The 14453-nt window shown below is 43.8% G+C and overlaps 1 protein-coding gene across 3 annotated transcripts in view; it reads right to left on the bottom strand.

Moving 5' to 3' along the window:
* UNC13B (unc-13 homolog B) overlaps window positions 1–14453 on the bottom strand; it is a 204141-nt gene that overhangs the window by 102527 nt on the left and 87161 nt on the right. For 2 of the 3 annotated variants that reach the window (XM_072358933.1, XM_072358935.1), the window contains exon 1: window positions 4577–5381. The exons of the other annotated variant lie outside the window; for it this stretch is intronic. The gene's annotated coding sequence lies outside the window, so the exon portion shown is untranslated. Of the gene's footprint in view, window positions 1–4576; window positions 5382–14453 lie in introns of those variants that run through there. 3 annotated transcript variants of the gene reach the window in all.

Below are 14453 nucleotides of genomic sequence, written 5' to 3'. Positions count from 1 at the left end.
GAGCACCCACAGGTTCCGCTGTTTCTGCATCTTGCAACCTAAAAAGCAGCCAGGCTCAAGTTAAGCAGGAGAAAGACACCTCTCTGAGGGTGTTTGGGTCGTCTTGTAATTCTCACGAGGACAAAAATGACATCGTAAAGCTTTAAAATGGGGTGAAAATGATTAACCAGGTTGTCACCTGGCCCCTGGCAAAATTTTGCAAGTATATTTGTAACAGATGAACAAGTTCAGTTTCCTCCTGACACACTGATTCATGAGCACAACTGGAGTGAAAGCACAGCACACCAGCAGCAGTGAGTGAGCAGCAAAAAAGTGAGAAATTTCAGGAAGGAATTAACTGCAGTTAGATCTTCACTAAATGACTGGGAATCAGTCATAGTTAACATTTACAGCACCATTGAGAAGGTCAGGCTCTACAACAGAAAAGAGCTGTCTGGGCAGCATGTTCGCTTCAAGGAGTCACTGGGTAAGCGTGATTTACAGCAAATGCATCTCTGTAGAGCCTTTAGCATTCTCCCAGGCAGCAGAGAGCTGGTGACAGCCAAGAGGAATAATGGGGGCCCTGCCCCTTCGTATCCATCAAACTTCTGCTAAAAGGGGGCTGGGTTACGTTTTTCCCCAGTAAGGAAACACTGAGACAGATTCACCCCATACTATTGTATTAGAAGGTCCTGGTACAGCAGAGCGGGTGTGATGGGCAGACTCAAAGAGATACAAAAACCAATTCACTATGATCAAAAAGCATTTCACAGAAGCCTGGCTATCAACTCACACCACCATAGCAATGAGTAAAGCCTTTTTGGACTGGATTATATTTACGGTATCTTCCACACACAGTGGTATTGTATTACCTATGCAAGCAATTACTATAAGAAAAGCAATAAAATGTCTTCCTACTTAATAAAGAACCTGTTAAACACAAAGAATACCACAAACCAAAATACAGGACATTCTGGGAAAAGACGTTTCGGCATTAGCAAAAGAAGGAATTCGTGGCTAAGGCTGCCATAGCAACACCGCCCCAGCACACTGCATGCAGAAACATCCACTCTTTCTGTGAATATTACAGCATTTTTAAACACATTAACTGCTGAAAGAATCCTAACAACAGGGCTTGACAGAGACACAAAGGGTTGCAGCCAGCTTTGCTGATGTATGACTACTGGAGGTGAGCGTGCAATTTTCTAATTAACGTGATTAGGTTTAATTTTGGGTTGGATCATAACTCAACATGGAATTTACCGCTTGCTTCTCAGAATGTGTCTCTTTTCAAACCTCCTCCTGATGATCGACAAAAAACTAACTTTTGAGTCCAGGCATGAATTACTGGAACAAGAAGTGACCGAGCTGAGCAATGCTGAGTGAACAACAGCAGGACTGGAAAATAAAAAGTGCTCTGCTAAACGTGTTCACCTCAGAGCACTCCTGCTAATATAAGGTTGCAGAAAACAGATGAGATATTTCCATGCTACTGAAAAGACTCTGGATGCAAAGGAGAAAAGTGATTTTAAAAACAAAACAATGTAAGCAAAGAAACTATTCACAGTAACCCTTTCAGAGTCTCCTCTGAGCCCTGTTGCCTGACAAGCCTGTGTGTTCTTGTTCAGATACTGCAGCACAAGCTGCAAAACTGCCTACATGCATGCCAGCCCAGCTCACAGAACTTTCTGTAACGTTCAAGTATTTCCAATGGCGCTTTCCAGACTTCATCTGCACCTAAAGGCAGACTGATTTCAATAAAGCTGAGCAGAACTCTTCAATGCAGACATCGGTGAGAGCCAGCCTTCCCACCTATCATGTTTTAGAAGAACACACTTGAATTCTTTCCAGAACGGTTTGATAGATGAGAAGAGAGAACAAAAGGTCAGACTTGGCAAGTCAGTAACCCCGTGGCAGAAAAACTGATCTGGGGAACACAGCATGTTGGCTGAATGAATTGCATGGTCCTGCACCTCTCACATCAGCTATCCCTTACCTTTTATGGAAAGCTGTTAAACTGAAGAAAAAAATGTCTCTGAATAGTCTTTTGCTGTACCATCATGTTATCAATGTAGCCACTGAGTGAAGGGACAGTGGAACGTGACTAAGTATGAGGGCAAAAACTCACTAAAGTGTTGCAAACGTGATCAACGGCATAAAAAATTCTGCTGAGAAATAGCATGAAATTAAATTTGTGTAATTACAGAGTATCTCTGTGTAGTAGAGCAAAGAGATCACACGACCAGCCTTAACTCCTTAAAAGCTGATACGAACACCTAAAAAATAGTTAAGTGTCTCAGCTTTCTCTCAAACTGGACCGATGTTTGTCCCCCCTCTGCTGGCATTACTGCTGTGAGCACAGATGAACTGAGAAGTTCGGGCTGTTTAAGTTGAGCTCTATGGACCCCGGAGAGCATCAAGGCATCAGGCAGTGCTGCTGCTTCCTGGGATGTGCTCATTCCCTGTGTAGATCCAGCCTTTCATGCAGCTTTTCTGGCAAGCTTACAGTGGCACTGGCTGGCACAGCAAGGCAGCAGCTGAGCAAAAAGCAAGGTCTGACATCACCTGGGAGCCAAGCAAAGATGACATCCAGAGAGAGTGAAGGAAATAGGAGCTGTCTCCAGGTACAGACAGAGGTACAGGCTGGAAGCTGAAGACCAACACATAGCACATGCTTAGCCAGCAGTAAGCAAAGTCTAAAGCACCCACCCTGAGTGCAGAAACCATCCTGTGCTGAGAAAATGGCAAAAAGGATAATCGACTGCTAAAAAAAGAAGAAACCGTGGCTTTTTCTGTCATTCTTATATAATATTACTTCACTCCCTGGCAGCAAATGTGAAACCTAAGCAGCGAGCTATCAGTGATTTAAGAGTAAATCGAGAAGGAATTAAGTTCAGCAGCCTCTATTTCCAGAGTACTCTGGTAGGTTACAAAGGAGTTCTGTACAATGCTGAATCAATCGGGTATCCCCAGTAGATGACTTACACATGACACCCTAAAGCACTGTGATACAACCAGCTCTGACAGACATTCCTTAAAACAGGTTTCTCCCCGGTTAGGATCCTCAGGACCAAAACACTACATCGAGCAGATAAGGTATAAACAAGAAGCAACTTTTTGCTTAAAGGAAACAGCACCAAGAACTGAAGCACAAAGATTGGAGAATGCTGACAAGCTGGTATTCGGATCAGGACTGTAGAAAAGTCTGCTAGGTTCTGGAGAGAGGCTGCTGCACACTCAGCTGCCTTTATCAGGAGAGCAGAGAAACAGCACTGTTTCGGATAAGGTTCACACACGCCGTTATGAAAGCACAGAAGGATGCTAAAAGCTCTGCCTAGGCTAACAGAACACACCGTACCTTTCCTGTACTTCTATTCACAACCTGGTGCTGAAGCAGTGGTGTGAACTCTCTGGGCACTGCATTTCTGAAAAGAGCCACCAGGAAACACTCATCCCTTGGATTTTTTCTCAGAACTCCGACTGCTCACTCTGGAGGTCCAGAGCTGTTTTTTCCAGGTAATGGTGCCTCAATTAACAGGGATGTTAGGGATGAAGGGGAGTGGGAGGCAGCACTCACCAGTCCAAGGTGATGAACTAAAAGCTGCAACTTCTGCTGTCGGAGCAGTGCTAGCACAGCTGCAGTACAGACTGGTGCTACATGATCTCGCTCTCTGCTTCTGACCTGCCCTGCACTTCTTTAGAACAGACACTCAGCAGCTTTCAGAGAGGTTGGGAAGGGGTAATGCAGGCTGCTAGCAAAACAATTAGTTGTTTCCAGCTTGTGCTGCTCAACGGCAGTGCTCTTCATCTAAAATCCTCCTGGGCAAGAGCTGAAGCTTTACTTCTATAAGATTTCTCCTTTTCATCCTGAGTACAGAAGACATCGGCATTCTGTATTAATTCTTGATGTTTATCCCCTGAAGGCTTTCTCCATTAGCAAAAGAAAGCTGCCTGTATACAAGGAATGAAGACTGACAAGATATCTGAAACAGTCACACCATCTGCTCTGATTCACCAGCTTGTACATAGCATCCTCATTGCTTCTTCATGCCAGTCATTTCATCGCAACTCATCAGCTCACAACCTTCTCTGCACTGGAAATCAAGCCAACGACAAACACTCTGGGTTAAAAGCAAGCCTGTTTTAAGTGACATTCAAGGAAGAATCAAACCAGTAATCTAATTACTCTCAAGCTATCTGCTGTTCAAGCGATCAAATTTAAATTATACCCAAATCCCCTTTTTAACTCCTCTTCACACAGTGATGTCGAATTCCAGCTGAGTTACAAGCCCTCCTAACAGAAAAGTGTGAGAAGTAAACAGAGACAACCTCAATTATACCAGCAATAAGACATCTACAATTAGTGTCTAATGGCTGAATACAAAAACTAAGGAACAGAGCACACAAATGAGCATACCAAGAGAGGTCTGTCTTTTCAAAGCACATGTTTAAATCCAGTAAGCTTCCAATGGAGCTACTGTATTACCAAAGTAAACACACGCATACAGCCCACTCAAACTAAAGAACAGTTCTGCTTGTTTGCTGCCTACTTGCAGTTTATACCCAGCCACTTCATTTGTTCCAGACATTCACTTACCTTTCTGCTTCAAAATAAAACAAAACGTTAAAAGGTAAAGGAAATCTATAGAATAGAAACAACAGAACACAACAGCTTGTTCTCATAGAAAAGACAAGTCCTGAGGGATTCCTAATCTTGTTAAAGGTTCACCAAGTAATGAACTTCTGCCGCAGAGATTATCAACATATTGTTGGTGTCCCATCTCAGGTATCTGGGGATGCAGTGTAAGAAGGCACCGAGCGTATCCCGTTCCACAGCAGCACTATGACAAGAAACCATGTAAAGTTGAAGGCATGTTTTGAAAGAGAAAAACAGAAAAAAAATGCAAACAGCTTTGAAAATCCAAAAAGAAAAAGAAAAAACAAAAACAGAAGAAGCCAATGAAAGTGGAAGCCAAAAAATGCAGAAATCCTGTCAGCTTCAAGGAGTATCCCTCAACAGAAATTCTTTAATTCACCAACACAATGCATCTTTTCCCTTTCCCAGGCAGCGACCAAGTACAGTAAAAACTTCATCTCTGTCTTCAGTTGTGACTCAACAGAAAATATTGTACTTCAGAGGCAGAGAGAAAGCTGTGCAGCTACTGCTACTTTACTCCTCCTCGTCAGCTGCTTGCTGCCAGGCTCCTCACACGCAGCCTCCCCGCTTCGCTCACACATCAACACTCCTTGCCTTGAAATGATTCTCTACTTTATTATCCATTCAGAAGGAAATACGAACTGATGGAGCCAATCTGACTAAAGACAAAACGCACTCCTTTGGCATCACGAGAGCAGGCAGCACAGCACAGCCAGCCGATCTGCCTGGCTCCTGGCATCCTGTCGAGCTGCAGAGCAGGGGATTGGAAAAAGAGCCCTGGACAACATAGTTAACCAGTTCCGAGGGGATTCTCTGCCCAATTCGGGTATAGATGTTTATTTTTCTCCCCCCCTGTTCTCCCCCAGACTACCTCACAAGGCTTAGCAGTGCCCTTGCCTAAATGAATAGTACCCAGTTTCCAAGGAAGACTCTGCCACCACTGTGGGGGACTGAACACCCATTGATCCTGCGCTTCCCAAAAATATATTTCACATTGTTACATAAAGAATGACTGCAGAAATGTTGTGCGAAGAATCAGACCCACTCATTTGTACCGACACCTCTTTTCCTAGGAAGTGAGCAGCAGCTGGCACTGATGCTGCAAGAAGTGCTTAAATTCAGAGCACTTCTTATTTGCCCCACAAGCTGCCCCCAGGGCACCCAACACACTGCTCCTAATAAGGTCTTCCCAGTTCAGATTCACACCCTCCTCTCCACAAATCCAGTCACTGGGTCCTGGTGCACCCACCATGAGCACCTCCTTCCCAAATGTTTCTCTGCTGTGCCTTTCTCACCAACTAGATGGGAGCTGTGCACATTTCCTGGTTTTGCTCACTGCATCTTTCAAAACAGCCATTCTGCAGAGTGGGGTGGATTCTGAAGAGGCCTATATGACTTAGCTCTGGAAATGCCACTATCCTCCCATCTGCTCACATACCTCCCACCTCGCTGTGAGCCAGCCTTGCTCAGAATGAGACTCATTCCCCAACACCACCCATCAAATCGCATACCTATGCCAAAACAATGCGTTCACCATTTCCTCTCTAAGTCCCACTATGCTCCTCACTTTGCCCTCACTGCATGGGGCGTTCTCACTGCATTCTGAAGCATCAGCCTTCAGCAGCCAGGCTCATGACCCTGTACACACACTTGATGGACACAAGCACAAGTTTCACACATATGGCACACATAGTCAGACCAATGCCATGGCGCACAATACTTTGTCTTAGCAGCAGCAGCAGTGACCAGTAATGCCTTCCTGCATTTCCATGCGCAGGCACTGGCATCAGGCCACCAATTGCATTTCAGACCGCTATAAGGATGGAGGAGCTCACAAGTATCCTCTGTCCCCCACAACAGTCTTCCTCTCTCTGCTCTTTCCCCTGTTGCAGGGGCAAGGATCACATCAGATTTTCAGAGGTGCTTTAGTTTTAAATGCTTCTAACAGTCTGACCACAGGTTTCTCATTGTATGTTCACACCCCGCCAAGAGGAGAAGGCTCCTATCCAACAGAGGGCACCAACTGCCACTGCAGTAGGAAAGATTTCTCCTAAACACACTAATTACAGCTCTCCAGCTCTGAGTTGGAGCTCCGTATCAGATGCATCCACATAACAATGAAGACTGTCCAACTGAGAAAATAAAAATGCAGTCCAGGATTTGTGCAGCACTTCGTATCTTCAAAGCTCTGCATATGATTAAGACAAAAAAAGACCTCACTGGGGTCTCCTACACAGTAATAGTTAAAAAGAAATTAAGTACCAGCCAGACGGCACCATCTCACTGATGTTAATTCTCTGTAGCACCCAGAGCATCCATTACATAGCCTCTTAGGTTTTTACTGCCCTACTTCTTCCAATAATCCCACTACAAAGCCAATGCCATTGCTGGTTCTGTTCTTCACATCTCTTCTTTCCTCGGTCTTTGCCCCTCCCTGCAGCCATCCATGCCAGACTCTAGTGCACCCAAGTCAAATATGCACTGGGGCCAAGCAAAATCCTACAGCCATGGCTTGGAACTGACAGCAAAGAAAAAGAGAGCAAGTTTCATTAGACAAGGAGAGTGGATCTGTCACTAACAGAGGTGCTCTCTGCAAGAATGCCATGGCTCTCGCCACAGCTCACAAGGGGCTGGAGAATGTGGCAATGAATAGACAGAGCACAGGTACTCTCAAAAGTAAAGAAGACTTCAACTTTCAAACACTTTAAATCCCCTATGTGATACACAGGAGATTGATACAGGCTCTGTTTTCCAGGGATGTTTTGTTTGTGGAAATAATGAAGATAATTTCGAACCAGGACACGTCTCACATCTAATGAAAAGCCTATGAAAAAGTGTGCTTTACCTCAAGGCTCGGAGCACTGAGTTATTTGCCTTCTACTAGAGAAATAAACTTCCACTTAAAAATTTAAATACTTCTTACTGCGATTTTTTAATTCACCAACAGATTTTAATTTTAGGTTGAGCCAGCAGGGAGTTATTAAAACTGATAAAACCAGGCTCGGCTATATAGGCCAAATGCTTTGATGTCTGCAAGGTATACATTACACTTTCTTCTTTTTTAATCCTTATTATCTTTCTATTTGATTCTAACTTCCTGTAAAGTACTGAATTGCTGATAAAATTGTTTAAGTCAGCAATTCCTCCACCAGCACAAGTGGATTGACCAAAGGAAAAAGAGAACATTTCAAGCACCACTCCTGCTCCTCCCTCTCCTACACACATGCACTCCTTTGTCCCTGCAGGAAGCTGAGCAAGAACAAGTGAAAAACAAGTAAAAGTAAATTAGTGGATATTACATAAGGGGAGGAAACAGAGAGGAGGAGGAAACACTGACAAAGATGGCCTGAATGGAACAGCAGGGATAAATTCTGTCCAATTCACACTCGGGTTTAACTCACCTCACAAATGGCCACAGACATTTCTAACCCAAGAGCTCTCTAAAATAATTTATCTTCCTTCTGGTGAAACAAACAGATAGAACCATTTGTCCCAAATGAAACTGCCTCCTGCGTCCGAAGACAGAGTTCTCTGCAAGGTAGCCAGGGCTGCACTGGACCTCAGAAGCTCAAATACACAATTAATATCTATCAATCGATTCTGCAGCAAAATCACGCTGTTTATTATCTTCTTCAAAGCCGAACAAAGATCAGAATCAATCTACAGTGTAAAGGTTGAAGTGTTAATGAAAAAGCAGCAACTTTCAGCTGTTTGACAGCTATCTCCACTGAATACTCTGCTTTGAGGATAAGGGCATCACTGCAACATAAGCTGTAATCTCAAGGAGATGGTATGTTTATTCCAAAGCATTTATTTAAAGCTATCCTGTCAATGCCATTTTCATTATTACAGCCACTCAGCAGCCCCAGGACAAACATGTTCATTAAACATATTAAGATGTTGCCTTTAGATGAAAGTCTCTTCAGGTGAAGAGTCAGACAAAGCATAGATTCTTTACTTTCAGCTTAGGAAAGGGGATAGGCAAGCTGGAAGAACAACCTGTGAGATAAGAAGGAAACAACAGCACAGGTCCATCTAACAGCACCCTGGAAACTGATACGGACTAGATACTAGCCACAACACACCTAAAGAAAAGGAAGAACAGGCCACCTTCCTCACAGAGTTGGGACTGCTCACATTCCAAGGACAGGCAATGAATGCCCATCTGCTGTGAACAGGTGATCCCAAACCACGCACTGATTTGTCTTCATGCCAAAGATGTTTATGCTCTGTATGTTGGCATTTATTTGAACATAAGGATGCCTGCTGAACCCCGCGAATAAAGAACATTTCCAAGGCTAAGCACAAAATGATATTCAAGGAGTGAGATTTTTATAAGGTTACTGAAAACCTGGAGTTAAAATAGCACTCATGTTTTTGCAGGGTGATGAATTCTCATGCTTCACAGTTCAGGCCAACCTTTATCAGACATGGATTGAGAGGAGACCTCAGAGCTGCTACAAGTCCTCCCACCTCCTTCCTCTAAGGCTGCTGCTGCCACAGCAGTCAAAACCCCTCTGCAGCAAGCAAGCACCTAGTCTGATATGAGGAGTATTAGGGTGCAAAATCCTTAACGGGGTGTCGTTCATGAAGGTAGTGAATGTGAAAAGCTCAGAACAAGAATCATCCTTCATTTGGTTTCTTTGTTGGTATTGTGTCACTCAAAAAAACAGACAAAGCCTTCTATCTGAGAAGAGCAGAAGCCACCCTCCGCATGCACAGGCTGAACCCACTGACTCCATTCTTGTCCCCACATTGGCATTTACATTCTTGGCTTTGGGAAACAAAGCTGAAAACTATCAACTCTGAAACCCAGCACTCCACAGAAAATGCTATTTCAATCCTCACCCAGTAGGTTCCAGCCACCCCAGGGCCCACGCCAGCCTAATTTCCCAAACACCACACTCCTTCCAGAAGCTGCTGAGACAGTGCCACCTCATCACAGCCCACGCCAGCCCTCAGAGTCAGACTGTGAAACAAACAGGTGACAAGCTCAGGGTGCCTCAGCAATGACAAATACCAACACCTTTCCTAAGCGTGCTCATGAAAACAAGTCAGTGCCTCCAGAGCTCTGGTCCTGGGCATTGGCTGCCCAACCTAAACGCATGGGAGCTCTCCTGGAGCTGAATTGTGATTCACCATTTTTTTATTAAACCAAAAAGTACATGCAGATGATGGACTCACAGTAAAACTTTCACACTGCCCTCTACAACCCAGCTGCCTCCAAGTTTTTATCAGCTGAGTGCCTCCAATCCAGAAACAAATATTAAACTTGCTTTTAAATCAGTAAGCTTGAGTATCTCAGGTCAACAGACAGCAAGGAAGCATTTATAGCAGAGAAAACTCTCCCTCTGCTGCTTCCTCCTTCAAATTACATCTCTCTCCTTCCTAATGGCATTCATAGCATAAGGGCTTGATATTTCATGAAATTGGAAAATTACAATCAATGTCTTAATTGCACACCTAATTACATAATCAACGTCACTAAAATGCACAGGCATCTGAGCAGAGATGAGCTGGAGGTGGAAAAACCTGGAATTATACTCTCGAAGCTGTAATTGCTTTTTTTGATCAAGAAACCTGGGAAGGAAAAGTGGCAGATGATTTGAAATGTAGACCTCAAGTAGACATAGCAGCCTTCAGGCGTGTGCCAGTTGAGGGAAGCATGAGAGATGTAAACTGGTGAATATTTCTAGCATAAATGCAGAGAAACAGCAGGCTTATCTTGCAGAAGTGGAAGTCTAGGGAAGATACCAAACCTCTCAGAAGCTTTCAACAAGTGGTGAGCAGAGATGTTTTAGAGGAAAATGCCCTCATTCCCTGAGTACACCACCCAGATATAATGTTTATTGCTTCTTACTTACGTATCATTCAACCACTTGTCTTGGGTAGAAAACCGCATGGTAACACACATACCAGCTAACAGGCATCTATGTGCCTGGTGTCAGAGCAGACCCTGTTGTCAGTTGAGCACTGTCACCCCTCGGGGACCACAGCCCTGGTGATAAGAAACGAAGGTGTGTTATTCCCCACAGGTGGTGTACGTGGCAACCCAGCTGTCTGCTCCACTACAGCTTGGTTCAGACACTGCAGCTTTTTGTCCTACCTGTGTTCAGAGGAAAAGTTCTGACAAAACTGCTCGTGCATTCTGCAGAACGTAGGTCCGACAGAAAAGGATTTGGCTCCAGAAGCTCAGACCTTCTCTGTGCTAAACACTGCAGCCAATACCCAGAGCACCCAGCTCTACTCCAGGATCCAGCCACGCTCCTTCTGCACAGCCCAAATCAGCACTGCCAGGACAGGACAGTCAGCCCACCTCACTCAGGAAAAAGCAGTGATGGACCCCTCAAACTGCTCAGGGTTTATATTCTTGCCTTGGATGAGGTTCTATGGATAAAAAGTGCTTAGCTATTTTTTTTTCTTCCCACATTATTTCGGGACCCAATTTTCTTCTTCTTATTTCATTCTACTCAGCTCTTCCTACAAGATAGCAAGCTGAGAACTTTCTGGCTGGAGGCAAAGCCCTTTTTCACCCCCTCACCTTCTCTGAGCAGCAAACTCTTTGCTTCCTTTGCGTTGCCCAATGCATGACCCTATGTGCTATGAATTAAAGTGCAGCCATGCCCTGCCACATCATCACTGTTACACACAGTGGATTAAGGAGTGTTTGTTTCACTCTTCACCATATTATTTGATTAATTTAGACATCTGATGTTTCCACAAGACTCCCATAAAGTGAAAATGTCCCCATTAGAAGTGAAGAACGAGGGCAGAGACTGGTCAAGACCTTCATCATTTAGACACTATTCCAAAATAGCAAAAGGCTGATTTTTCAGAGTGCTTAAGTTTGGAGCACATCACACTCTATGCAATCTGGCTTTCGGAACTTCTGCTGCTGTTACAGTGGTTCACTTCCAGCATCTGAAGTCATAAAACCAGAAATGAAATAATGGATCACTGGGAGAGGCAATGGGAAAACCCCTTCTCTAAAGCCACCACGACATGGCTTGTACCAGTGTGGCAGGAAAAGAGCTAATAATTCAGAGCAATAACCAGCTACCTCTGCTGACCCAAACTGCTTTCTTTACCTGCACTTTCCTCCCTGTGTGCTACCAATGCACCAATTTTCAGAAAGCATGGAAAGAATCTTTGCAATAGCTTCACCGTAATGACTGCTGTAATGACTTTCTCTGTAGGTATGAATAATTTTGTACACTTATATTCCCCGCAGAAGACAGCAGTTGATTAATGAACCAAAATACCCTATAAATACTTGTTATGAGCCACATATATGTCTCAGTCAGACTCTGAGGACACTGTTAGCGTATGCACTGAACAAGAGAAAGGTACACTGTCACACTGTAAATGTGACAAAGCTGACTCCAGCAGACACACTGCTATTAATAAGCCCAGACACAGCTTCCACATCTCCAGTAAAGACATTTGACAAGCTCTGCAAAATGGGCCTGAATGCTGATCTAGAAGCCCAGCCAGTCTGCTCCCATTATCAGGAAGAGACATGGGGAAGGGAGGAAACTCAATGCCAAAAAGTAAAAATATCTAGATTTAGAAAACCTTTGAAGGGGGAAAATAATGGCACCACAAACCAAAACTTGCATACATAGCAGACTGAAGTTAAATGACTCAGGGGCCAATCAAGCCCTTTATCAAGGCTGCGATGGGAGGACAATCACCCAAATACTGAGCTAGGAGGCTGCGGGACCGTTCCTGTAACTGACTCTGCTCTGTGCTCTCACACCACTGAAGCCACCCTTCACCAAACCTGAAGTGGATTCAAAGGCAGGAAAAGAAATGTAATAATCATCTATTAACTAGCTATTACTTTACTGTGAGCTAAAAATAGAGAGGCTTAATTAGGATGAGTAACGTATCCATGTCATGCAAATATGAAGGTGCTGTACTTGCTTGAAATTAAGTCCCTTAAATTAAGCATAACAAAATTCAGAGCGAATACACCAGACATCTACAGATATTTGTGTAGACAAATCCGGATCCTTTAAGAACCCTTATGAGATATCACAAAAACACACGCGCGCATTTCAGGCTGCTGTACTAACAAGATACACTGAATAAAAATAGAAAAGTTTAAATATTTTGCAGTAAAATTTAGCATTTCGTGTTTCTGAACAACAGCTTCTCTAAAATGTGTGTTATCTTAAAAGACAAGGTGAGTATTGGCCCACTAACGAAAATAAAAAACAGATGGAAACGTGGTGAAAATAAAACTGTCTTTTGCATAAAGTGATGTATTTTTTGTCACACACGAGAATATGCAAAATTCACTTACAGTAGAGGACAAGGTGGGACTAAAGAGATAAATCAGGCCAAGGCTAAATCTGAATTCGCTTCTAGGTGGATAGCTCTATTATTTCCTCCTTGGTACACATTACAGATGCATTGTGATATTCTCTGTTGCTTTTCAAGCCCCCCTAAATAACAGTCTTCCAGCATTACCATTTAAAGGCTTTTAATGAGTATGGGTTCAATTGCAACTTATTCTTTAAATAAGCAACTGAAATCCCATGGGAAATGTAAAAAATCTCCTTAAGGACAAAACTGTTTATACACTACACCATATTTTCTGAAACTGTTACTACTTAAACATTTGTCAGAAAACAAAATTACATCTCTGACAGGTTCATTACCAAGCGTGAGTCACTAATAAGCGCTGTTCTTGAAGAAACCCCTCACGCTGCCTAGCATCCGTAATTCGTTCTGCACAAACACGGGGAAAAGTCACCATCGACGAGGGGCTGCAACATGATTTTCACAATTTTATTTCAGTGACAGTCTCTACTTTGCAAATACTTCTCCCACACACTGCTGGTCATGCTCTGAAGCCCACGGGGTCCCGCAAGGCAGCACAGCAAAGGCAGGTGGGCAGCGTGAAGATGGGGAGGCTGCGCTACAGAAAATAGTTACGGAGGCTGCGGTTCTGTGGACGTTTCTCACAGCCTACTTTGAGGCTTCTTGGATGATGAATCCTCATTCTTTGCTCCCACAGGCAATTGTCATGTAGTAGCTTTCGTAAACAGAACCATTTTTAGATTAATTAGGAACAGAAAGGGCAAAGGAACCCATTTGGAAGTTGTTCATTAACAATCAGAAGAATCGCTTTCTGAATCCTAGCCTGGGTTTGTTCATAACCAGCTTATACCCTTCTGTTCCTACACTAACATTAACCTTTAGCTTAAATAGCTGTTAACTCGCCAATATTTACTCCTCTGCTCTATTAGCACATGGCAGCAACATCCGCTCCCTGCTCCCTGCCTGCTCTGCTTGCTGAGCAGTGCTTGCTCCAAGCCCACATGTCCTCACTCAGCACTTCCCCTCCCTGCACTGCTCCAGCATTCCCTCTCCCTCAGCCTCTCCTCATCATTTGCTGTCTTTTTTGCACGGCATCATCTCATGAACATTATGGAAATACAGACAGGGGAGACTCCAGTGCTTCTAAGGGCTTAACCATGATCCTCCTATGTCACCAGGATGCTCCCACATGCCATAGAAGAGCACGGCTGCCCACCTGTACTACATCCCACAACCCAAAGGCACAAGGCACCCCATTCATCAAGAGATGCAACACCGACAGCTCCCCAGTAAATTAACATTCAGGCTTCTTGCAGTTCTTCCAGAACTTAGCGTATGGTTGAGATACAGATGAAAACCGAACCATGTTTGGGATTTCTTCACAGCTTTATACCCAAATATCTTTAATTTTGTGTCATAAAAATGGTGACGATGTCAATGCACTCAGCGAATTCACCCAGCAGAATGAGTAGCCAGCATCCTGATGTTC

Source organism: Excalfactoria chinensis, chromosome Z (assembly GCF_039878825.1).
Source record: "Excalfactoria chinensis isolate bCotChi1 chromosome Z, bCotChi1.hap2, whole genome shotgun sequence".
NCBI classification, from domain to species: Eukaryota; Metazoa; Chordata; class Aves; order Galliformes; family Phasianidae; genus Excalfactoria; species Excalfactoria chinensis.
The sequence above is the reverse complement of the archived record's forward strand: the minus strand, read 5'-3'. Positions and strand labels throughout refer to the sequence as shown.